The sequence below is a fragment of the Oncorhynchus keta genome, chromosome 12 (genome assembly GCF_023373465.1).
Source record: "Oncorhynchus keta strain PuntledgeMale-10-30-2019 chromosome 12, Oket_V2, whole genome shotgun sequence".
Lineage (NCBI taxonomy): Eukaryota > Metazoa > Chordata > Actinopteri > Salmoniformes > Salmonidae > Oncorhynchus > Oncorhynchus keta.
In genome coordinates, this window is record NC_068432.1 from 16,660,226 (window position 1) to 16,685,668 (window position 25,443).

A 25,443-nucleotide genomic window follows, 5' to 3' on the forward strand; every position below is an offset into this window, starting at 1 on the left:
TGAAAATAGTTTCTTCATCTCCAGTATTTCCCTTTCTCCAGACTCACTTGCCATGTCTAGTTTTAGAACTATCATACCAGCATAACCCAGTGTACTCCTGTGTGATGTTAGACAAGGTCTCTAATGCTGACAGAAAAATGTATTTTCTGACCTGAACATTGGCCGGTTGTCATCTAGTTGTCCTCTCAAGAGGATGTTTCTTACATACCTTAAGGGAACATTTTGACATTTGCCATATGGTTAGTGAGAAAGACCACATTGCAAATGTACGGTCCCTTACTAGACGTCCGAAAATGTTTGTAAAATTTGCGGACGGCGTCGGGCCATGCGGCAGTGCTGGATCTTCCAGGAAGTCATCAAACAAACACTCTAGGACATTCGGTTTCCATTTGATAAAATAATAACATTTTGGTCATTTTTCCGCTGTCCCGGTAAATGCCACAAGAGCGAATGGAATCATATTGCAAATGTACAAAACATCACGAATCACAACGTGGCCTTATCTCCTAAATGGAAAATATTTCGAACCCGAAACTTGGTGAACATAGGTTTGGCATAATGGGCAGTTGGCCCTGAACAAGATGGCGTCTAGGCTTCAACGGTTTTTGAATTATGGCCATTTTTTTGGGATTGGAGGTCCAAAATTAAAATAGAGCAACAATTTTTCCGCTTCACGTCAAAGTAAAGGAACCTCCTGTGTCAATAAAAAACGAACCAGCCATTTATCTATCGTCATTTAAGAGAAATCGTACAATGTCAAATTGGTGATGTTCAAAAATATATATATATTTTAAGAACAGTTACAGATCCAGTTGCAGCGTGTTCATACAAATCTTTTTAAAGTGTGCTTCGGAGCTCATAATTTTAAAATTATTATTATTATTATTTTTTAAAAATCTGAGCCCAAAATACCGATTTCCGATTTATGAAAACTTGAAATCGGCCCTAATTAATCGACCTTTCCGATTAATTGGTGTACCTCTACTGTGAAATAGCATTGTACTGGTCAAACACAAATGTTTTCCTCATCCCTCTCAACCATACAAATGTTTAATTCCTCATCAATCCAAGATTTAAGTTATTACAATAATTTTCTTAATGGGTGTGTGCTTACTAGTAACTGGAATAAGTAGTTTCATAAATTCGTCAAGTGTAGCTTCTGGTTGCTTCTCATTACACATCACAGACCAGCAAATATTCTTCACAACATATGAACCACTACAACTTCTCGTATGACATCTTATACACTATTAGGCCCAGTCTTTGGAGCTTTGGTTTTCCTAGATATGGCTATTATATTGTGATCACTACATCCTATGGATTTGGATACTGCTTTAAAGCAAATATCTTTAGCGTTAGTAAAGATATGATCAATACATGTTGTTTATTTAAATCCTGTGCTGTTTGTAACTTCCCTGGTAGCTTGACTGACAACCTGAACCAGGTAGGCTGCAATGACCAAGAGCCAACCGGTAGGGTGCTACTTAATACTTTCAATGGAGTTGTTATTGTGAAGGAAGGGGAAAGCGCAGCCTACTAGGTAGCTTTTGTTCTCGGTTTGATAGTCAAAACAGGTACTATGTAATCCGTGATAAATAACCTTGCTTTGGCAGATAGAAGTTAGTAACTAGTGTGAGTTGACTTGGTTGCTACTCTATCTCCTCCCTCCTCCTCGTGCCACTCAGCCACATACACACACTACGCGGCCCCTCCCCCGCCTCCTGCTAGCTCCTTCCTTCCTTTCTCCCACCAGTATGTGCATTAACAGCCTCGGTTAATAACGTAGCTAAAAAAATAAAATAGTTTCTGCTGCTTCCCTCACTCAGATTGGATCAGACCGGGTCTGGACCCGACCGGATCTTTAAAGGGACAGATGTGGTTGTCGTCCGGTGCCTTCGGACCGGGTCTCCATATTAAAAAATATATTTATTCTGGTAAGGTCCGTGGACGAAATTCCCGGGTCCATTTTGGAATGGGGTCCAACTTTTTGTACCTGAGAAGACTTCTAGCCCACAGGCGTTGAAGGAATCTAAAGTAGTTCCACTCCCTAAACATAGAAAGCTCCCTTTGTTGGCTCTAACAGCGGACCAATCAGTTTGCTGCCTGTTCTAAAACTGATGGACAATTAAAAAACAAAAACAAATGCAGTGCTATTTTTAAAAGAACAAGTTAACTACCGACTTTCAGCATGCGTAAAGGGAATGGCACCCAACTTGTACTGCATTGACTCAGATGACTGATGATTGGCTAAAATAAATTGATAATAAGATGGTAGTTGGAGCTTTACTGTTAGATTTCATTGCCGCCTTTGTTATTGATCAGACTTCTGGAAAAACTCGTTTTGGCTTTACATCACCTGCCATCATGGTTGGAGAGTAACTTATCCAATAGAACCTACAATGTTTTTGAATTGAAGCTTCTCGAACCTCAGACAGGGCAGTTACCTCATTTATACAAATTATTTGCATTTGAATTACAATAAGTTGAAATGACTATGCTGATGATCGTACACTCTACACATCATCTTATTGAGACTATTAGCAAGGTGTTAGTGTCAGTGGGTAATTAACAATGAACTGGTCTTAACTACATCTAGAGATGCGCCGATATGACATCTTTGTCCGATACCGATATCCATTTTTTTTCCTTGCCCAAAAAAACATTACCGTTATTAAACATTTTAGCGGCCTTTTAAGCCTTCTAGTAAAAACAGACTAAAAAGGTATTTTGTTGCCATTTATGTGTGTCCCCATTACCAGTAAAACATAATCAAAACCTATTTATTTCACTTACATGCTGTGCTGTTTAGTTGTTCATTGGTTGAGTCTCAACCAGGATTTCATCATGCAGTGAAGTTTCTGCTCTGTCTGACCTTGTCCTCTCTTCCTCGGGTGCTCACTGTCACTTTGTCCATTTCCAGCTGTATCTGTAATGTTTCACGTATACCCTGTTGTCTGCATCAAAGTAACGGTCATTATACTTAGCATCGCGCCTGGTAGTGACACAGTAGAGGCTCAGAGCGAGTGCCACCGAAAAGTAGAGTACTTTTCCAAGTTAATCCGACGGTCTGTGTTGGCATTGACAGTGTATCACATCTGCTGCAGACGCAGTTGAGCTTATTTCTCCAGTCAGTTGTTCAAATGGAGCTAGGAGTGTTCATGTTTCAAACGTTCTCAAATGCCATTGAAATGGCAGCAGTGTTATGAGAACCAGCACATTCTTGAGCATGCAATATGGCTTTCCTCAGTAGGAAATCCTCGTCGACCCACTGGAGCAACTATGTCATGGGGCTGACATAGCTGCTCCAAATGTCAGTCGTGAAGCTCATAGCAGTGACGCCCATAGCAAGTAGCTCATGGATGTGAGTTTCAACAATACTGTGTAACTCCGGTAGGGCAACATCTGTAAAATAGCGCCTATTTGGTAATGTGTATTGGTGCTCGACCAGTCGGCGAAAGCCAACATCACCCACAACAGAGAACGGTTGATTGTTAAGGGCAATGAATTCCAATACCTTGGCGTTAATGGAATGCGCCTTTGAGTTGTCTCGCTGTTGACAGCTTGATCCACACACAACTAGGTTAGGAATGCTGTGCTGCACATGTAGCGCTATATTTTTCGTGGCGTCATTACGTCATATAGGTATGTATGCATGTCAGCTTTGACATCAGTTTTGCACATCGGCGTTAAACTAGACATCGGGCTGACGTTGGCCTTTTTAGCTAATATTGTCCTATTCCGATATGCTTACCAATACACCATGCATCCCAAACTACATCTAAAACCAAAAACATTGTATTTGGTTAAAAGTATGCTCTTAGACCTAAACCTCAACTGGAGTTGTGCATGAAGGGTGTGACCATCAAACATGTTCATGAGAGGCTTCCATTAAAGGAAACTCTTGTTCTATTAGCTCTGAATTCACGTAAAGCCATAAAACATGTTTTCTGATATTATGGTCAGTCATATCAAAGGCTGCACTGAAATCTAACAGTACAGCTCTCACAATCATCTTATTATCAATCCTCAGTAATTTGTGTCAGTGCAGTACATGTTGAGTGCCCTTCTCTAAGCACGCTGGAAGTCTGTCCATTTGTTTATAGAGAAATATCATTGTGTTTGGTCAAACAACCTTCTTTCCAACAGTTTGCTAAGAGCTGCCAGCAAGCTGATAGATCTGCTGTTTACGTTGTTATTCATTACTGTGAACACTTTGTTCAACACTTTTATAACCCGTAAATGCTTGTTCTCCCTACTTCCACTCACCCTACAACCAGCACGGCAATGAATGAGGGGTTGTTATTACTAGGGGCTTGTCTCTTTTTATTTTTCATATTTGTTTTATATTGAGTAATATTTTCTCTAGTCATAGGAGTAACAACATGAATTGGTGCATGAGGCAGAAATAATGCCGTGTGACTTGACTTTTGCCATCAGCTGGAAGACTGTGTCCCCTTTTTCTCACGGAGGGGAGGGTGAGTCGGGTGAGAGGCAGCCTCACAGCTGCTCTCTCCCTCAGACTGAAAATTAATTTCAAAATGGTCTGAGAAGAACAACATTGACAGGGCATTCATGCTCGGCAGGGATAATGCAGGGATAATGTATTTGGCATATAGCCTACTGCAAACCTAATTTCTACAGAACTCTTTTAATAGGTCAATGTTGCAGAGGCTTAAGTCTTGTTAAAAAAACAATCTGTCTGCTTGCATTTTTACTTAAAGTGATCTTGGCTCCAAAAAGGTTGATGACCGCTGGTCTGTCATTGAAAGAGCAGGTGTTCCTAATGTTTTGTTCACTCTTTGTATATATGAATAGTATGTAAATATTATTTTTGCTGTCTCCAATATATTGTTATATATTTTTATTTATAATTGAATGTAATATCTTCTGATCTTGTCTAACTGTTATGCACATTGTCATGTATTTTGGACCCCGGGAAGAGTAGCTGCTGCTTGTGCTGTAGCTAATGGGGATCCTAACAAACTAAACTCAATCTACTAACCTACCTACAAAACACTCCGTTTTGATGATAGGAATGCACTCGATTCTGCCTGCAGTATTAGAATATGCATTATTTCTGTATGTTAGCATAGGTGAAGGGGCTCATAAAAACAACTTAGGAACTGGCTGGCCAGACGCGCTGCTTAGCTCTGCTCCCACCTGAAGCACTTCTGAGGTTGAGGAGGATCAGCCTGATTGACAGTGTCTCGTCCCACTCCTCTCCCAGTCCATCTACTCAAACAGAAGGCTTTATTTAAGGGGATCTGCTCATTTATCAACTCCCGAGCGGGTTTCCAACGAGCGGGTTTCCAACGAGCGGGTTTCCAACGAGCGGGTTTCCAACGAGCGGGTTTCCAACAGCAGCGTTATTCAAAACAAGCTCCACCATGCCTGATCCTTCAGCTGTGCGGAGAAGAGGCAATTTGAGCGATGAGTCATAAGTGGAAAAATGTCCCAGGCCTGATAGCCAGGGCTTATTATTCTACCTATTGCTCCTAATTTGACTGAAATGCAAATGGTGATGTGTTGTGTGAGGGATTGCAGTTCCTGCCCTATGTGCCATGACTAAGAGGCTTGTGAAAGCTGCGAGGTGGATGCTGGCATTGGTGCAATTTACAGAGTCACGCAACACACCCATTGGCTGTTTTCAAATGCAACTCAAGGTCCAGAAACCATCGAGACAGTGGCAGTCTTATTGGATTGTAAAATAAGGTATTTCTGTAAGAAAATACATAATCTCCCCCTACCCCTAGGAGAAATTCACAAGTTTAGGCTCTCACGTGTTAGGCTATATATAGCACATTGAAAAACACAAATTCGGTATGGATAGAGTGTGAATCATTCTTAGCTGGACTGGTAATAAATGACAGCTTCCCCAGAATCTTAAACGGGTGCTGGATGGTAGTTTCAAGCCATCATATTCTGTACTCTGTGACTGTAGGCTAAAAACGACCTCCCAGTAGTTAGTCTGCAATTTAGCCATTATGTCTGCTGGAAATGATCAACCAAATGGGCCCTGTAATGGAAAATATGAAACCACCTGCTTTTACTCCAATTCCATATGTCTGCCATCCATAGCCCCCCCTGCAGTTGCCAAGCGCCCAGTCTCTTTCTCCAGTCCTTTGCCATCCTGTTATGTGCCACTGAGGGTGCTGTTTTGATGAGACTGCTGTCTGGTCGGGGCTGGATTTTAAGTGAGCCCGCTAATATCCAACACGTGATTGGAATCTGCAGACCGGGGCGGCCAAGGTTACTTGACTGAAGTTTTTCGGACAGATGGGCCAGTTAGTCAGGGATGTGTGACTGTTTCGGTGATGATGGTTAGCACCAATTTAGTAGTCCTGGATTTCGACTCATGTCCTCAGTTGCTGGACTCTACCATGCTGGACTCTACCATGCTGGACTCTACCATGCTGGACTCTACCATGCTGGACTCTACCATGCTGGACTCTAAACTACATGACTTGGACTCTGCAATTCATACATGAGCAGTAAAAAAAATGTAAAAAGTGATTGCATGTTTTCCCTTATAACCTACATGCTGTAACTATGGTCAATTATCATGGGACACCCAACCCGACTAAAATGACTTTCTTCATATATTGAATCAAGGACTGATGGCTTTGACTGTTGTGCATTATTACTCAATAGTAACTCAGATTATTTGTCACTACAACACTGGTTTCAAGATACACAAGTGTAGGGCAACCTCTCTCAAATTACCAGAGCCTTGCACAGATTTCATTGTTTGACCAAAAATCCAGGCATTCCACCAGCTCTCATCGTTTATTTACTGATGCACAGTGCATTTGGCTAAACATGTCATGAACCAGTTAAGCTACATGTCATGTTTATAACAGTCTAGAGGGTTCAGTTATTCAGCAATAAGGCCTGAGGTGTGGTATGTGGCCAATATACCAATATACCACGGCTAAGAGTTGTTCTTGTGCAAGACGCAACGCGGAGCCATTAGCCGTTGTATTTTGGCCATATATCACAAACCCCAGAGGTGCCTTATTGCTATTATAAACTGGTTACCAACGTAATTATAAACTGGTTACCAACGTAATTAGAGCAGTAAAAACACTTTTGGGGTCATACCCGTGGTATACGGTCTGATATACCACGGCTGTGAGCCAATCAGTACTCAGGGCTCGAACCACCCAGTTTATAATTGTAATCATAACACAGTTAAAAATCATAGCAATTAGAACTCTATTAACTTTGGGCGGAATTCGGACCTGATTTATGCGCTCATTAATGGAACTTAATTACATTTTTTTTATGCACTTTTGTCTCTGTATTCTCTGAAATGCCTGTGGCAGCCAGGTATTCGTTTGGGGGTGGAGATCACATAAATTGAGGTCTGGCAGAGGTGTGTCTGCAGATTAAAATGTTCTGACCTGGACTCAATTCCGGTATAATTCGAGCACCTTTACGCTCGTGGAAACCATGAATAAGCTTGAGCAACCTGTCAGTTCCAGGTGGAAAAACGGCTACGTTCTGATTTCCCAATATTAATAACGTCATTCTCCATGTGCTATAATTTATACATTGATAAGAGCTATTGATAACGCGTTTGGTAAATTAGTTATCCGTTTGGGTAAGGGGAATTTGTAAATATAAATGACAATTGTTCTAGTCATAGGACTGCAAACTCAAAAGCATAACATGAGAGGAATTTATGCCTCTTTCCCATAGGGTAAGTATGAAATGCTGTGCCATTATGCAGAATTTAAACTGTATGGCCTTAGGGAGTGAGTGTTATTTTTAATAAGGGTTACATGGAGAAAATTGGACCTCAATTAAAAAAAATGGATGGCACTCCCTTCAACATAATATATTTGAACTAAACCCTCCCTAAACGCTTGAAAAGAAACAAGTGACCCTCACCCAATACCGAAAATAATAATTAAAACAAAGTGGATACGAGAGAACATGTCTACTGTTTACCCTCACTTCTTGGACAGACCAGAGCCTTAGATATGCAGTTTTAGTAACTGTTCTTCGTCCTGTCAGCATTAAATGGTAATAAAGGAATGTTGATAGTGCACAGGGCTGAGCACACAAGAGTAGAGGTGGAAAGATCGCCTTTATACTAAAAGCATTACATCATGGGCAAGAAACAAGTTGTTTTAAATCAATTAAATTATAGTAGGAGCAAGCTATCAAAGTTGACCTCCGGTTTTCATCTTTGTGCTCTAATTTTCGAACAGAACATTGGCTAGTCTGTGTAAGATTTTTTTGGACAAGGCCTCGTCAACAAAAAAAATCAGAAGAAATCTTTGACTCCTCCTGAACTGCCACCGTAGCCCTACACAGCACAGCCATTGGTTAAGCAACACACAAACAAGTTATTGATCAACAAGAGCAGGCCGGGGCTCAGGGGTGGAATATCCATTGCAGTGTGTAATGCAGCCTAGTTTAATTTCCACCATCCCAGCAGCGATCGTGGGAATATAACTTTGCCCTGTGCTTCTCCGAGCATGCATTTCATAGCCTATAGCTATTTGAGCATTTGATTGAGACAAACTAAATAGCCTATAGGCGCCTTTTATATTGCGCACCCAACGGAGAATCGGAGAGGGGCTGCATCGGCAGACATTTATATAGATAGATACTGCTCAAAATAATAAAGGGAACACTAAAAATATCCTAGATCTGAATGAATTAAATATTCTTATTAAATACTTTTTTCTTTACATAGTTGAATGTGCTGACAACAAAACCACACAAAGTATCAATGGAAATCAAATTTATCAACCCATGGACCTGGACTAAAGCTTGCGCCAACTCCTGGACAGTCTGTGGTGCAACGTGGTGTTGGTGGATGGAGTGAGACATGATATCCCAGATGTGCTCAATTAGATTCAGGTCTGGGGAACGGGCGGGCCAGTGCATAGCATCAACGCCTTCCTCTTGCAGGAACTGCTGACACACTCCAGCCACATGAGGTCTAGCATTGTCTTGCATTAGGAGGAACCCAGGGCCAACCGCACCAGCATATGGTCTCACAAGGGGTCTGAGGATCTCATCTCGGTACCTAATGGCAGTCAGGCTACCTCTGGCGAGCACATGGAGGGCTGTGCGGCCTCCCAAAGAAATGCCACCCACCGCTAAACCGGTCATGCTGAAGGAGGTTGCAGGCAGCAGAATGTTCTCCACGGCGTCTCCAGACTCTGTCACGTGCTCAGTGTGAACCTGCTTTCATCTGTGAAAAGCACAGGGTGCCAGTGGCGAATTTGCCAATCTTGGTGTTCTCTGACAAATGCCAAACGTCCTGCACGGTGTTGGGCTGTCAGCACAACCCACACCCACATACCACCCTCATGGAGTCTGTTTCTGACCGTTTGAGCAGACACATGCACATTTGTGGCCTGCTGGGGGTCATTTTGCAGGGCTCTGGCAGTGCTCCTCCTGCTCCTCCTTGCACAAAGGCGGAGGTAGCGGTCCTGCTGCTGGGTTGTTGCCCTCCTACGGCCTCCTCCACGTCTCCTGATGTACTGGCCTGTGTCCTGGTAGCGCCTCCATGCTCTGGACACTACGCTTCTTGCCACAGCTTTATTTGCACTTTATTTGTGCAAATGGAATAGACAACAGTTGGGAATTATAGGCAATTAGCAAGACACCCCCAATAAAGGAGTGGTTCTGCAGGTGCTGACCACAGACCACTTCTCAGTTCCTATGTTTCCTGGCTGATGTTTTGGTCACTTTTGAATGCTGGTGGTGCTTTCACTCTAGTGGTAGCATGAGACTGAGTCTACAACCCACACAAGTGGCTCAGGTAGTGCAGCTCATCCAGGATGGTGCGGTTGGCCCTGGGTTCCTCCTAATGCAAGACAATGCTAGACATCATGTGGCTGGAGTGTCTCAGCAGTTCCTGCAAGAGGAAGGCATTGATGCTATGAACTGGCACGCCCGTTCCCCCGACCTGAATCCAATTGAGCACATCTGGAACATCATGGGTTGTCATTCACTCATGCAGGCTACTTCCATTGTGAGCACGCTCGTTCGCACTCTTTACATTTTTTTATATTGTTTGAATTGAGCTTGTGGGCCATACCCAAAGAGTTAGTGACGCATCTGCATACGTTAAGTCTGAACACCGAATACTGAGAGAAGAGCTTAAAACTAGTGGGAACCTAAGTCTGAGTCGGTCCCTTAGAGAACTGCAAACCAATTGAGCTACACGTATTTTATATGAAGCCTAGCGTCATAATTTTAATATATTCAAATATTTTCTTCTGCACCTGAAGTCCCTTAACACAAAATTCAATTGAGAATTAGGCTATTCTCAGTAGAGGGAAAACGATCCATAATAATTCTCAACAAAGCCTTATAAAAATGTAATTACAGTTAGGCATTCCTTGTCCAAATTGTGTCTTCTGAGGATGTTTTTTGTTGTGAAAGCTAGTGCTGAAATGCTAAATCACTGACATGGTGTCACAGGCAGACCTCTGGTTTAGGGCTTAGTCTTTTACAGTGTGGCTGGTAGATTAATGCTTTGTCTGGCCAAGATGTTCACTCAAGCATGGAGCCACATGAGAAATCTCTTTAGAGGCTGACCCGTTTAGTCAACCCAAACCTACGCAGAATGTTCAATTGCCTACCAAGTGTTAGTGTTGTCAGATACGTTATTGGTCACAATGCTTTGTTTAATCTTTGTATATACAAAACTAAGATGTCTCTTGATTTTAATAATTGATCTCGACATTTCGAGATCAATTTCCGTAACACGGTGCAGGATTAGCACCGTGTTACACAGTTTTCTGGAAGGATAGGAGCGGTGCATTACGCAAATTGTGTCATCTGACCCGTATGTTGGGTTTATTTACTGATTGAGCTCTACTGCATTAATGCCCATCTCAGTGTGATGTGCTTACCTCCTACCCTTGCTTTAACCAACGAGTCTTTCATGCACTTCGTAGCCTATAGCTATTTGAGCGAGACCAACATGATTTATCTGTCGTGTTGAGTCAAACTAAAATGCATGCTTTTCTCGCTTTGGTTTGGCAAAGAACGTGTTTTTTTAATGTTGTTGTCCCCCCCTCCCCCGGATTTTAATTTCCTAATGACAAGTTCCATCTTATCTGAAGCCATTAGTATTAATATATAGATGAGGCCTGAGGTATTACTGTGTAGTTACTGCAACATAATATGTGCTACAGCTGTTTGAGTAACTGTAGATTTCCCTCCTTTATGCCACTATGTGAAAGCGAATGATCAGTTCTGTTTTTCTTTACGCGTCCGCTCATGTATCTTCTACATTAATGTGTTATAAATTCTACCCAGGACGTGTCTCATGCATTATAGCAAGTGTTGTGGTCCTCCATCGGCCTCTCTTGTTTTACGTCTTTCACTTTGTGTTCCTTCCAGGTATGTTCAGTTGAAATGATAGAGGACATGTGCAGGTAAGCGTGAAATAATACAAATGCACATTATGTCAAACACTCAACTCGTACCACTCAAACTCGATGCACTTGTGAATGTGCGAACTCTAGGGATTTGAATGGTTAACCGTTACATTTCTTTTGGCAGCTAATAAACTAACTAGTCATGCTTATCGGATTATAGGTTAATTTGCATTATGTTATTGGAATTCAATTTGATTTGTGTTCGCTATGCAAGTGTACCTATTAAGCCCACCAACATCTAAATGTAGACATCTCTAACATATACTGCCCAAATTCTTGTAAAAATGGATCTGTCATGTTTTTTTTTATGGCTTTACTTACAATTTGATAAAATATGTGAAAAGTCCAGACTGGGCTTAATGTGTACAGATTGTACCCTTTAAGCCCAAAGGTGCAAATGTTTAAAATGTACATTTCTTGTGTAAAATTGGGTTACAACAATCTCCCCTAAAGTTATTAAATAAACTGATCATTGCTATTCATCATGAAAGTAGCACTTATAACGGGGGTCAAATTGTTTCCACAGAGATCAATGTGGACTTCGGCTTTTGTTCTTGTTAACCAGTACACACCTGAATTAACTAGTCATAGACTTTAAACAAGACATGAATAGTTGAATCAGGTGTGTTATTGCTTGGTTAGTACACAAACCTGTACCCACACTGACTAAGTGATGCGCAAAGACCATAACACACAATTTTTCAATTACTGATCTGAAAGATGATTCACATTTGCGATTCTGCTGTCTTGTTAATTAGTTCAACTTGTCTTCCTAAAGCCTGTCTGAAGACCGTTTCAACTCTTCCGCTCTACTGTGTTTAGAAAAGGTACAGGTGTTGGACTAAAAAACAGAATCGCCTGGGTGAAAGACACTACAGTATGACAATGCCACCACCCAAAAGTGCATGAGTAGTTACCCAATAGTCATCATCGTGTCCCTCATTTGTTAACATTTTAGTCCACCACTTGTAGGTCTTCTATCCCTGATAACCCTCAACCCTGATCTCAAACTCCTCTCTGCATCAACGACTACAGGTCCAGCCAAACATCTTGGAGAGCGTACAGGGGTTTCTGATCTTGGTAAAGACACCGGGGCTAGATGCATAATATGCAGAACTGTAGTTGTGTGTTCTAATCAACTTAAATCTGAAAAAAAAAAACATTTATGCTCATGTTCATTGAATTTTAGGGATATCAACACCCCGTCCCCATGTGTTTCAACGTAAACCGGCTTAATAGGAACAACAGTGATTTTTGGTGAAAAGGACAGAATAGCTAAGTCTACTCAGAATATTTGGAAACCATTGGTTTGGGGCATGAATATACACTAGACAGTTAGCATTGAACAATTATTTCTTTGTCATTTTCATTCTGTATAGACAGTGCTTTTTGTGCTACTGTACCCTGTAAGCCCAACAGATGTCAAATTTACACATGTCATTTATGTATAACAATGTAAGGTTCATTTAACAGTAAAATAAGACAATGCAAGCTGTGAATGCCTGAAATCTCTTCAGCAAGTTATGTTGCTGCTGTGACATGCAGGCACAGCTTCTATTATGAAAAACCCATATTTTTAATTGGAAATAATGGGTAATGAAATATGTTATTATTTGCATATATCAGCACATTAATCTCAATTTGAAAGTGTGATCACTTACCTGAAAGGTTAGTAAAAATATCTGCAAAATGTGTGTATCTGAGGGTAGCCACAACTCAAGTTTTTTTTGTGGCTAGTGGGAACTTGCAAAACTGTCAATAACATGAATAATAAAACGTCTGTGATATCGTTTAGAATAAAACATGGTATGGATATAACAACCAGCTGAATTAGTTGAGACATTAAACAGCAGAAAATCTTGGAAGTAGGCTTAATGGGTACGCTTATTTACACACATTGCAAATAGAGCCTAGTTTGAGTAGGATATCACCTTTCGGGCAGCGAGAGCTCGCAGCCACTCCAACAGCGTTTTATGCTACAATATTTTTCCAATTGTTGGACAAGCATATTGTGTACAATTTGCCAATCGGCTATAGTTAGATGGGATACCCTAGGCTTACAACTGTTACCAAGCAATTGAAAAAGAAAATGTTTAAACTGTCAATACGATAGGATTGCCATTGTTGCATCTTTCTATTAACCAGTTAATGGGGCGTCAGTTAGTCATTCAGCAAAACTGACTCATTTTCAGTTTTGTTATTCTCAGCTGGAGTAACATGCTGTAGCCAGATTCCTATGATGCAGGAAAAATTGAGAAAACCAGGCATGACAGAATTGGGCCATTCCAAGAAGGGAAAGGGGGGGAAAGGGCAGCAGAGTGGATCTCCTCAATACAAGCCTCTCACAGCTTGGACATCATTCTTTGTCATCTGTAATAATTTTCTTATTTACTTGATTTTGTCTCTCTCTGATGCCAAAGGGCCTTTGCTAACCTTTTTGAGAGATGAATCTCTGTTTTCCAGACAGTGCTCAAAAATGTTTATTTCGATAGAGTGATCGCGGAACTAATAGGCCCAGTCCTATCTCATCGCCAGCATGGAAAAGCAAACATCTGTCTGGGCAACTCCCAGTAGTCACACACTTGATTATGTTTGAGCACTCAACCCATTTTTTAGGTGTTAATTAATTGCATCTATTTGTTGTTGCCTCGTTTGGGTGTGTGTCTTTCTTTTAGGGCAGCTTGCGCTATGCACAGAGTTCAAACCAAAGTAAATAGGCCTACAACCCAGCTAGCATTGGGCTCAAATTGTCATGGTCTTATGCTTTGCATGTAACAATGTAATCCATTGTACTTATTACTGTGTGGCACCTGATAGATTTTGAAAATATTTCTACATGGCTGTTGTTGACTTTGGTTTAAGTGTAGCGGTTTGATTATGTGAACTGATTAGAATCCAGGAGTAAGTGGCAGTAGTACACCTACAATGCATTCACTGAGGGAATGAGACCAGTGCTAATATGGATTTGTGGCTCGTAAAAATAAAGTAATTACGATAGTTATTTATTAATTTGTAGAACGAGACAGTGAAATTGATCGCTCATTGGTTTACTCACAAAATGTGGACTATTCTGGCTTCGGTCTAATTTGTCAGAGGGCCAAATTGAGCCTAATGTTGGCAAATTCCACCAGTCTGAGGGAAACCATGTCCTGTTCCCCTTGTTTTGTAAGATATTAAGCAGGGCTTCCCAAAAGTTGTCCCTCGTGACCCACAAATTAAAAGATGTCTGAGTCGCGACCCACCATATGGGTTGAGTGGTGAAAAAATATACTTAGACCAAATCAAATGTATTTATATAGCCCTTCATACATCAGCTGATGTCTCAAAGTGCTGTACAGAAACCCAGCCTAAAACCCCAAACAGCAAGCAATGTAGGTGTAAAAGCACGGTGGCTAGGAAAAACTCCCTAGAAAGGCCAAAACCTAGGAAGAAACCTAGAGAAGAACTAGGCTATGAGGGGTGGCCAGTCCTCTTCTGGCTGTGCCGGGTAGAGATTATAACAGAACATAGCCAAGATGTTCAAATGTTGATAAATGACCAGCATGGTCAAATAATAATCACAGTAGTTGTCGAGGGTGCAGCAAGTCAGCACTTCAGGAGTAATGTCATTTGACTTTTCATAGCCGATCATTAAGAGTATCTCTACCACTCCTGCTATCTCTAGAGAGTTGAAAACAGCAGGTCTGGGACAGGAACCACGTCCGGTGAACAGGTCAGGGTTCCATAGCCGTAGGCAGAACAGTTGAAACTGGAGCAGCAGCACGGCCAGGTGGACTGAGTAAATACCCAATAATGAGTAAAAAATGTATTTCAAAAACCTTCAAAACATTTTACCTGAATGTAGTTTTGAGTATGGGCTCCTGGGACCAATTTTAAATACATTCACGGCATAATAATTTTATGATTTTTAACAATGCACAACATGTCATCCCGTGACCCGCCTGAATCCTGGACACAACCCACAAATATTTTCAACAAACAGAATATTATCACTTGAAATCAGTGATGCTGGTTTGGTCTGCTTGGTTATTTTACAAGTCAATATAAGTAACTTAATTTAGTAGGAAGTCATCGTGATGTCATAAATAAAGCCCTTGTGTCTTCCTCTTTTGACTGGGAAGAGCAGACATGAGGATTCATGCTTTTTCTGTGTTCGGACTTGAAGGCCATTCAGAGGAACTTCACACCAGATCTCCATGCCTAAAGCAACCCCCTCCTTACAGCGAGTGTTTGACTTGCGTTTCTTTAATCATAGGCAGTAACACTTGTCACTGGCATGCTGTGCCTCGGGCCCATGCCAACCGGCTGCCCGGAGCGGGTGAGAACCATCTGAGTGCCCCTGGTAAATGGCACGGCTCTCTTTGTCTGCTTTACAAAAGCCCATTGATGTGCTGCCCGGCTGGGCACTACCACCACTTAACGTACCCTCCCTATCTCTCACTCGTTCTTGGTCTCTCCTGCATGCTTGCGCTTTCCATCATTATTTCTTTCTTCTTGTCAGTCTCTCGCTTGCTCTGTCTACGTCTCTCTCCCTCTCTCCTTCTTGCAGTTCCTACATTCCTTGCATTCACGTGAAGGCAAAAGCCCACCATTGGGGATCATTAGTCACTGCTATTATCATACCCTGTAAAGGTGGTCATTTCTCTGCTGGCGTACAGGAAAAAATGTAACTGTTCTCAAACAGCAATAGAGCTTTAACTTTCACATGTCAGGTAGGCCTAGACTTTGCCTACATGCTTTTTAAAGTGTGTAAATATTTTGAATAGCTTAACTGCCAGCCAAAAGAACATCGGCTATGATATACATTTCGTTGGATGGTGTATACCGTACATACCACCAATGAAACTTGAATACTTGTCATTCTCAAAATAGCTAGCCCACCGCCACCACTGACCTCAAGGCCACCGACACATTGGCTGAGCAGCGTGGCGTGTCGGTGTAGCACTCCCAGGGAAACTATCTTCACCACAGTCTGCTTGCTTCTTGCACTCTCGCTCACCTTCTACCCCCACGCACTTGCCTCACCTACATCCCACTAACATTTTGTTTGAGGCTGACTGAGCACCTTCCCCACCCCCCTGCCTCACACTCCCTACAGAGGTGCTGAGTGTTTTTGTTTTTAATGGCCCCTATCACCTGCAACACTCAACCCTGCTTTTATTCTTCATAAATCATAGCTGGATTATCATGCATTACATTATATTTATGTTTTCAGTTGATGTGTCTTGTGACGAAGACCATACAAAGGCATGCTATTTTAGGAATTTAAGGCTGAGAGAACTCTAGGGGGCTTTCAGAGGCTGTAGAGGGCTTTATACTGTAGGTGTCTGGGTTGACAGTTTCCTCACACATCTTCCACAGACACACACACTGTCACATATAGGTCGACTAGTCTGAGCTTCAGAGCTTGTGGCTCTCCTCACATATGCATGGCTCGCCCTGTCAAACCGATTGCCTTAGTTTTGCAGAGAAGTAGCGTAACATAAAATGCCAGGTTGGAGGGGGAGAAAGAGGGACAAATGGTATGTCTCAGTGGTACAGTTTAGAATTTTCCAACATGCTGAGCAGGGTGACCACTAGCAAGAGGCTTGAAAAGCCATGAAACAAAGAAGGCTGTCAGCCTACATAAAAAGAATATTGAAATATGTTAGGACTGGGCCTGTGAAGAAGCCATATCAGGTTAGGAGTCAATACATGTCAGACTGCAATTGCACTTAATATCTTGTCGAGTCTGCAGTCAGTACATTTGTTTTGGGTCCTTTGTGAAATGATTAAATATTTTCACAAATGATTTGCCACTACTCTTACAAGAAGTTAGAATGACTGTCTTCAGATGATTCCACTCTCTACATGTCAGCACCCAAAGCCAGTGAGGTCACTGACATTCTAAATAAGGAGTTAGTCAGTATCTGAATGGGTGATTTAAAAATGGTCCTAAATGCATCTAAAATATGGTTGAATGCAAACGGTGCAGTTATTCCCTCCGTAAGGCAATCAAACAGGCAAAACAACAGTACAGAGTCAAAATGGAGTAGCAATTCAACGGATCAGACATGAGATGCATGTGGCAGGGTCTACAGACAATCACGGGTTACAAAGGGAAAACCAGCCACGTCGCGGACACCGACGTCTTGCTACCAGACAAGCTAAACATCTTCGCCCGCTTAGAGGACAACACCGTGCCATCGACGCGGCCCGCTACCAAGGACTGTGGGCTCTGGTTCTCTGTGGCCGATGTAAGACATTTAAGCATGTTATCCCTCGCAAGTCTGCCGGCCCAAACGGTATCCCGAGCTGCGTCATCCATGCGCAGACCAGCTGGCTGGTGTGTTAACAGACATATTCAATCTCTCCCTATCCCAGTCTGGTGCCCTCACCTTCTTCAAGATGTCATCCATTGTTCCTGTACCCAAGAATGCAAGGGTAACTGAACTAAATTACTATAGCCCCGTAGCACGCTTTGAGAGGCTAGTTAAAGATTATATCACCTCTACCTTACCCTAGACCCACTTCAATTTGCTTACCGCCCCAAAAGATACACAGATGATGCAAGCATAATTGCACTGCACACTGCCTTATCCCATCTGGACAAGAGGAATACCTATGTAAGAATGGTGTTTATTGACCCTAACTCAGCCTTAGTATACCATAGTACCCTCCGAAGCTCATCAAGTTTGGGTCTGAAGCCCGTCCTGTGCAACTGGGTCCAGGACTTCCTGATGGGCCACCCCCAGGTGGTGAAGGTCGGAAACAACACCTCCATTTCACTGATCCTCAACACAGGGGCTCCACAAGGTTTGCGTGCTCAGTCCCCTCCTGTACTCCCTGTTCACCCATGACTGCGAGGCCACGCACGCTTCCAACTCAGTAATCAAGTTTGCAGATGACACAACCATAGTAGGCCTGATTACCAACAATGACGAGACAGCCTACAGGGAGGTGAGGGTCAAGGCGGGGTGGTGCTAGTAAAAATAACCCTAAAAATAATAACCTTGAACATCAACAAAAGGAAGGACTTCAGGAGACCGAAGAGGGAGCACACCTCTATCCACATTGACGGGGTTCACAGTCCTCGGCATACACATCACTGACTAACTGAAATGGTCCACCAGACACTGTGGTGAAGGCGCAACAGTGCCTCTTCAACCTCAGGAGGCTGAAGAAATTTGGCTTGCCCCCTAAGACCCTATCAAACTCTTACAGATGAACAATTGAGAGCATCCTGTTGGGCTGTATCACCGCCTGGTACGGAAACTGCACCGCCTGCAACCACAGTGCTCTCCAGTGGGTAGTGAGGTCTGCCCAATGCATCACCGGGGGCAAACTACCTGCCCTCCAGGACATCTACAGCACCTGAAATCACTGGAAGGTCAAAAAGACCAAGGACATCAATCACCTGAGCCACTGCCTGTTCACCCCGCTACCATCCAGAAGGTGATGTCAGTACACGTGCATCAACGCTGGGACCAAGAGACTGAAAAACAGCTTCTATCTCAAGGCCATTAGACTGTTAAATAGCCATCACTAGCACGTAGAGGCTGCTGCCCTATACACATAGACAAGGAAACACTAGTCACTTTAATGTTTACATACTGCTTTGCTCATTTCATATGTAACGTAAACTCACCCCATTCCGTACAAATGTGCAAAACCACGACATTCAAGCGAGGCTACGAAGAAAACTAATGGGACTGTAGCAACTGTGTTGACTCAAATCTGGGGTGTGAACTACTTTTCCATTCAAGTGTTGATCGACATGATAATTAATGGCTTTATAGTATTGGAGAAAAGTTGGAAAAAAAATGGACCCTCCGTTACATCGTGACGTGTCATGCCGTAGCACGCATAAAGCAACTATTTCTGTTTTACAATCTCTCTCCACCAGGGGTAGCACTTCTCTCATTGTTTAAAAACAAGAAATGGGCCGTGACGGGGGTTTGGCGGGATACCTAGTCATTTTTTGTGTCATCACTGAATGCGATCATCATTCTCAAAGCCACTGTTTACTTCTGAAGATCACCGCCCTAAAAACCCGATTTCAAATAAGACACAAACCTTCAAATAGGTATGCAATGACACATTATATAAACTCTTTATAGTGTTTTATTTATGTTTTAGAGGCAATAAGTTGAATAGATCGAGTGGAAAAAAATGCAGTTTTCCCACATCTCCTCTCCTTCTCACTATCAGGCATTAGTTTTGCTTCCCCACCTGCCATTTTTAAAAAGACCCAAAGGAGCTTATTGCCTTCTTGAATTATGCAGAAACGGGCAGCGTGGAGGTCATGTCATTAATTTAGTTGGAAAGGGGAGAAATTGTGCTTTACAATGGTATTGACATTACAGTTGATCTGGAAGTATTACGTTTTTGGGGCGCTAAAATAAGGTCAATTGTACAGACCAAGGCGATGTACAAAATTGAGTGAGTTTACGTTATGTGCTGTATTCTATTCTACTGTATTTTAGGCAATGTCACTCTGACATTGCTTGTCCTAATATTTATATACACTGCTCAAAAAAATAAAGGGAACACTAAAATAACACATCCTAGATCTGAATGAATGAAATATTCTTATTATACTTTTTTCTTTACATAGTTGAATGTGCTGACAACAAAACCACACAAAGTATCAATGGGAATCAAATTTATCAACCCATGGAGGTCTGGATTTGGAGTCACACTCAAAATTAAAGTGGAAAACCACACTACAGGCTGATCCAACTTTGATGTAATGTCCTTAAAACAAGTCAAAATGAGGCTCAGTAGTGTGTGTGGCCTCCACGTGCCTGTATGACCTCCCTAAAACGCCTGGGCATGCTCTTGATGAGGTGGCGGATGGTCTCCTGAGGGATCTCCTCCCAGACCTGGACTAAAGCATCCGCCAACTACTGGACAGTCTGTGGTGCAACGTGGCGTTGATGGATGGAGTGAGACATGATGTCCCAGATGTGCTCAATTGGATTCAGGTCTGGGGAACGGGCGGGCCAGTCCATAGCATCAATGCCTTCCTCTTTCAGGAACGGCTGACACACTCCAGCTACAAGAGGTCTAGCATTGTCTTACATTAGGAGGAACCCAGGGCCAACCGCACCAGCATATGGTCTCACAAGGGGTCTGAGGATCTCATCTCGGTACCTAATGGCAGTCAGGCTACCTCTGGCGAGCACATGGAGGGCTGTGCGGCCTCCCAAAGAAATGCCACCCCACACCATGACTGACCCACCGCGAACCGGTCATGCTGGAGGATGTTGCAGGCAGCAGAACGTTCTCCACGGCGTCTACAGACTTACGTCTGTCAGGCAGGGTAGCCTAGTGGTTAGAGCGTGTGACTAGTAACCAGAAGGTTGCGAGTTCAAACCCCCGAGCTGACAAGGTACAAATCTGCCATTCTGCCCCCGAACAGGCAGTTAACCCACTGTTCCGAGGCCGTCATTGATAATAAGAATTTGTTCTTAACTGACTTGCCTAGTTAAATAAAGGTAAAATAAAAATAATAAAACGTGCTCAGTGTGAACCTGCTTTCATCTGTGACGGGCAAAGAGCACCAGTGGCGAATTTGCCAATCTTGGTGTTCTCTGGCAAATGCCAAACGTCCTGCACGGTGTTGGGCTGTAAGCACAACCCCCACCTGTGGATGTCGGTCCTCATGGGGTCTGTTTCTAACCTCCTACTCACTCCTCTTTGCACAAAGGCGGAGGTAGCGGTCCTGCTGCTGGGTTGTTGCCCTCCTACGGCCTCCACGTCTCCTGATGTACTGGCCTGTCTCCTGGTAGCGCCTCCATGCTCTGGACACTACGCTGACAGACACAGCAAACCTTCTTGCCACAGCTTGCATTGATGTGCCATCCCAATGAGCTGCACTACCTGAGCCACTTGTGTGGGTTGTAGACTCCGTCTCATGCTACCACTAGAGTGAAAGCACCGCCAGCATTCAAAAGTGACCAAAATATCAGCCAGGAAGCATAGGAACTGAAGTGGTCTGTTGTCACCACCTGCAGAACCACTCCTTTATTGGGGGTGTCTTGCTAATTGCCTATAATTTCCACCTGTGGTTTATTCCATTTGCACAACAGCATGTGAAATGTATTGTCAATCAGTGTTGCTTCCTAAGTGGACAGTTTGATTTCACAGATGTGTGATTGACTTGGAGTTACATTGTGTTGTTTAAGTGTTCCCTTTATTTTTTTGAGCAGTGTATTTCAAATCAAATACAATTTTATTTGTCACATACACATGGTTTTCTTACTTCCATTATTTTAGATTTGTGTATATTGTTGTGAATAGTTAGATATTACTACACTGTTGGAGATGCAGTGGTTTGTCCTTTAAAAGTTGCAGCGTACTGCAGCATAACTTGCATGGTGCTGCAGAATTCAATGATACGTTATTTAAGTGTGAACCACTGGTACCATTAGTGCTAGTTTGACCACCAGAGGGCATCTTTGAGAAGCATTTGATAGCCTTCAATAATGGCTGTACTAGAGATTTTATAAACCTTGTTTTGTAAGAACTTTGTATATGGGACTGATTTTAAGAAATTTAACTTGATTCATTTAATTGAATATTATGGTGTTTCTATTCCAAGGGAAACAAACAACCTCTGGGTTTCTGTTAGGATGGAATGGAAAATATGTCGCTGTACAACGTGACAGTCGGGAGTAGGCTATGCGGGGCTATTTATCTAAGGAACCACCTTGTTGTGCAGGCACGCGGGAGACCAGGGTTCAATTCCCCGACTGGGAGGAAGGATTAGGCTGTCCTTGTAAATGAGAATTTGTTCTTAACTGATTCCATGTGTTATTTTAAAGTTGTGATGTATTCACTATTATTCTACAATGTAGATAATAGTCAAAATAAAGAAGAACCCTGGAATGAGTATGTGTTCAAAATTTTGAGTGGTACTTGCTTAATTAATTTGACTTATGGTGTTTCTGTTCCAAGAATAACGAATAAACCCTCTGGGTTTCCGTTAGGATGGAACTTCATTATGCTCTATAAATAAGACCTACACCACTTTTAACAGCACATTACTCAACACTAGTGAGACTCGTGTTGCCTACAGTATATTGAAAAATATGATGCGACTCTCCGCCAATAATTACATGAAGCGGATTCTAAATTAAAACCAAAAGTCGCCTCATGGGTCTCCCTGTGGCGGCTGGCACAGGTATCTTGAGCAATGCATTTTGTATTGCGATGCGGTGACTTAGACAGCTGCACCACGGGGGAGGCCCCATCCACAAATATTGAAATACAGAGATGTGTTGGTAAAGGAATATTGTTCTGCTAATAGCCCATAATGAGCTTTTATAATACTGTACATGGTGTCCAGGTCAGGATAACCAAAACATTTCTTTATTAAAGACTATATCAGAAGAAATGCTTTTTTTTTTTTTTTTTTTTTTTTTTTGGATCCAAAGCCATGAATCAGTGAGCCGCTCAGCCTTATGTAGGTACCGGCTATATGACTGTGCCATCAACTTGATAATCTATAACCATATTTTGTTATTTTGTTTTCAAAAAAACAAAAGTTAGCGATTTGTAATCTGAAAAAAGGCCAAAATAATGTTTGTAAAGGTCAAAACATGTATTTCTGTTTGTAGAGGGAGAGAAAAGCTGGGCCAATTGTGCGCAGCCCTATGGGACACTCCCAATCACGGTCGGATGTGATGCATAATAATAATATTTAACTTAGAACCTAACATAGAAATACAGTGCCTTGAGAAAGTATTCGGCCCCCTTGAACTTTGCGACCTTCTGCCACATTTCAGGCTTCAAACATAAAGATATAAAACAGTTTTTTTTGTGAAGAATCAACAACAAGTGGGACACAACCATGAAGTGGAACGACATTTATTGGATATTTCAAACGTTTTAACAAATCAAAAACTGAAAAATTGGGCGTGCAAAATTATTCAGCCCCCTTAAGGTTAATACTTTGTAGCGCCACCTTTTGCTGCGATTACAGCTGTAAGTCGCCCCTCCTCCCTCTCTGCAGATGACTTCGTCAACCATTTTGAAAAGAAGGTCGACGACATCCGATCCTCGTTTGCTAAGTCAAACGACACCGCTGGTTCTGCTCACACTGCCTGCCCTACCCTATGCTCTGACCTCTTTCTCCCCTCTCTCTCCAGATGAAATCTCGCGTCTTGTGACGGCCGGCCGCCCAACAACCTGCCCGCTTGACCCTATCCCCTCCTCTCTTCTCCAGACCATTTCCGGAGACCTTCTCCCTTACCTCACCTCGCTCATCAACTCATCCCTGACCGCTGGCTACGTCCCTTCCGTCTTCAAGAGAGCGAGAGTTGCACCCCTTCTGAAAAAACCTACACTCGATCCCTCCGACGTCAACAACTACAGACCAGTATCCCTTCTCTCTTTTCTCTCCAAAACTCTTGAGCGTGCCGTCCTTGGCCAGCTCTACCGCTATCTCTCTCAGAATGACCTTCTTGATCCAAATCAGTCAGGTTTCAAGACTAGTCATTCAACTGAGACTGCTCTTCTCTGTATCACGGAGGCGCTCCGCACTGCTAAATCTAACTCTCTTTCCTCTGCTCTCATCCTTCTAGACCTATCGGCTGCCTTCGATACTGTGAACCATCAGATCCTCCTCTCCACCCTCTCCGAGTTGGGCATCTCCGGCGCGGCCCACGCTTGGATTGCGTCCTACCTGACAGGTCGCTCCTACCAGGTGGCGTGGCGAGAATCTGTCTCCTCACCACGCGCTCTCACCACTGGTGTCCCCAGGGCTCTGTTCTAGGCCCTCCCTTATTCTCGCTATACACCAAGTCACTTGGCTCTGTCATAACCTCACATGGTCTCTCCTATCATTGCTATGCAGACGACACACAATTAATCTTCTCCTTTCCCCCTTCTGATGACCAGGTGGCGAATCGCATCTCTGCATGTCTGGCAGACATATCAGTGTGGATGACGGATCACCACCTCAAGCTGAACCTCAGCAAGACGGAGCTCCTCTTCCTCCCGGGAAGGACTGCCCGTTCCATGATCTCGCCATCACGGTTGACAACTCCATTGTGTCCTCCTCCCAGAGCGCTAAGAACCTTGGCGTGATCCTGGACAACACCCTGTCGTTCTCAACTAACATCAAGGCGGTGTCCCGTTCCTGTAGGTTCATGCTCTACAACATCCGCAGAGTACGACCCTGCCTCACACAGGAAGCGGCGCAGGTCCTAATCCAGGCACTTGTCATCTCCCGTCTTGATTACTGCAACTCGCTGTTGGCTGGGCTCCCTGCCTGTGCCATTAAACCCCTACAACTCATCCAGAACGCCGCAGCCCGTCTGGTGTTCAACCTTCCCAAGTTCTCTCACGTCACCCCGCTCCTCCGCTCTCTCCACTGGCTTCCAGTTGAAGCTCGCATCCGCTACAAGACCATGGTGCTTGCCTACGGAGCTGTGAGGGGAACGGCACCTCAGTACCTCCAGGCTCTGATCAGGCCCTACACCCAAACAAGGGCACTGCGTTCATCCACCTCTGGCCTGCTCGCCTCCCTACCACTGAGGAAGTACAGTTCCCGCTCAGCCCAGTCAAAACTGTTCGCTGCTCTGGCCCCCAATGGTGGAACAAACTCCCTCACGACGCCAGGACAGCGGAGTCAATCACCACCTTCCGGAGACACCTGAAACCCCACCTCTTCAAGGAATACCTAGGATAGGGTAAGTAATCCTTCTCACCCCCCCTAAAAGATTTAGATGCACTATTGTAAAGTGGCTGTTCCACTGGATGTCTTAAGGTGTATGCACCAATTTGTAAGTCGCTCTGGATAAGAGCGTCTGCTAAATGACTTAAATGTAAATGTAAATGTATGTCTCTATCAGTTTTGCACATCGAAAGACTGACATTTTTTCCCATTCCTCCTTGCAAAACAGCTCGAGCTCAGTGAGGTTGGATGGAGAGCATTTGAACAGCAGTTTTCAGTTCTTTCCACAGATTCTCGATTGGATTCAGGTCTGGACTTTGACTTGGCCATTCTAACACCTGGATGGATATGTTTATTTTTGAACCA

General features: G+C 43.1%; 1 protein-coding gene across 1 annotated transcript in view; it reads left to right on the forward strand.

Annotated features, from left to right (window-relative positions):
- LOC118391044 (rho GTPase-activating protein 32-like) overlaps positions 1-25,443 on the forward strand; it is a 228,423-nt gene that overhangs the window by 28,502 nt on the left and 174,478 nt on the right. The gene's annotated exons all lie outside the window — the stretch shown is intronic.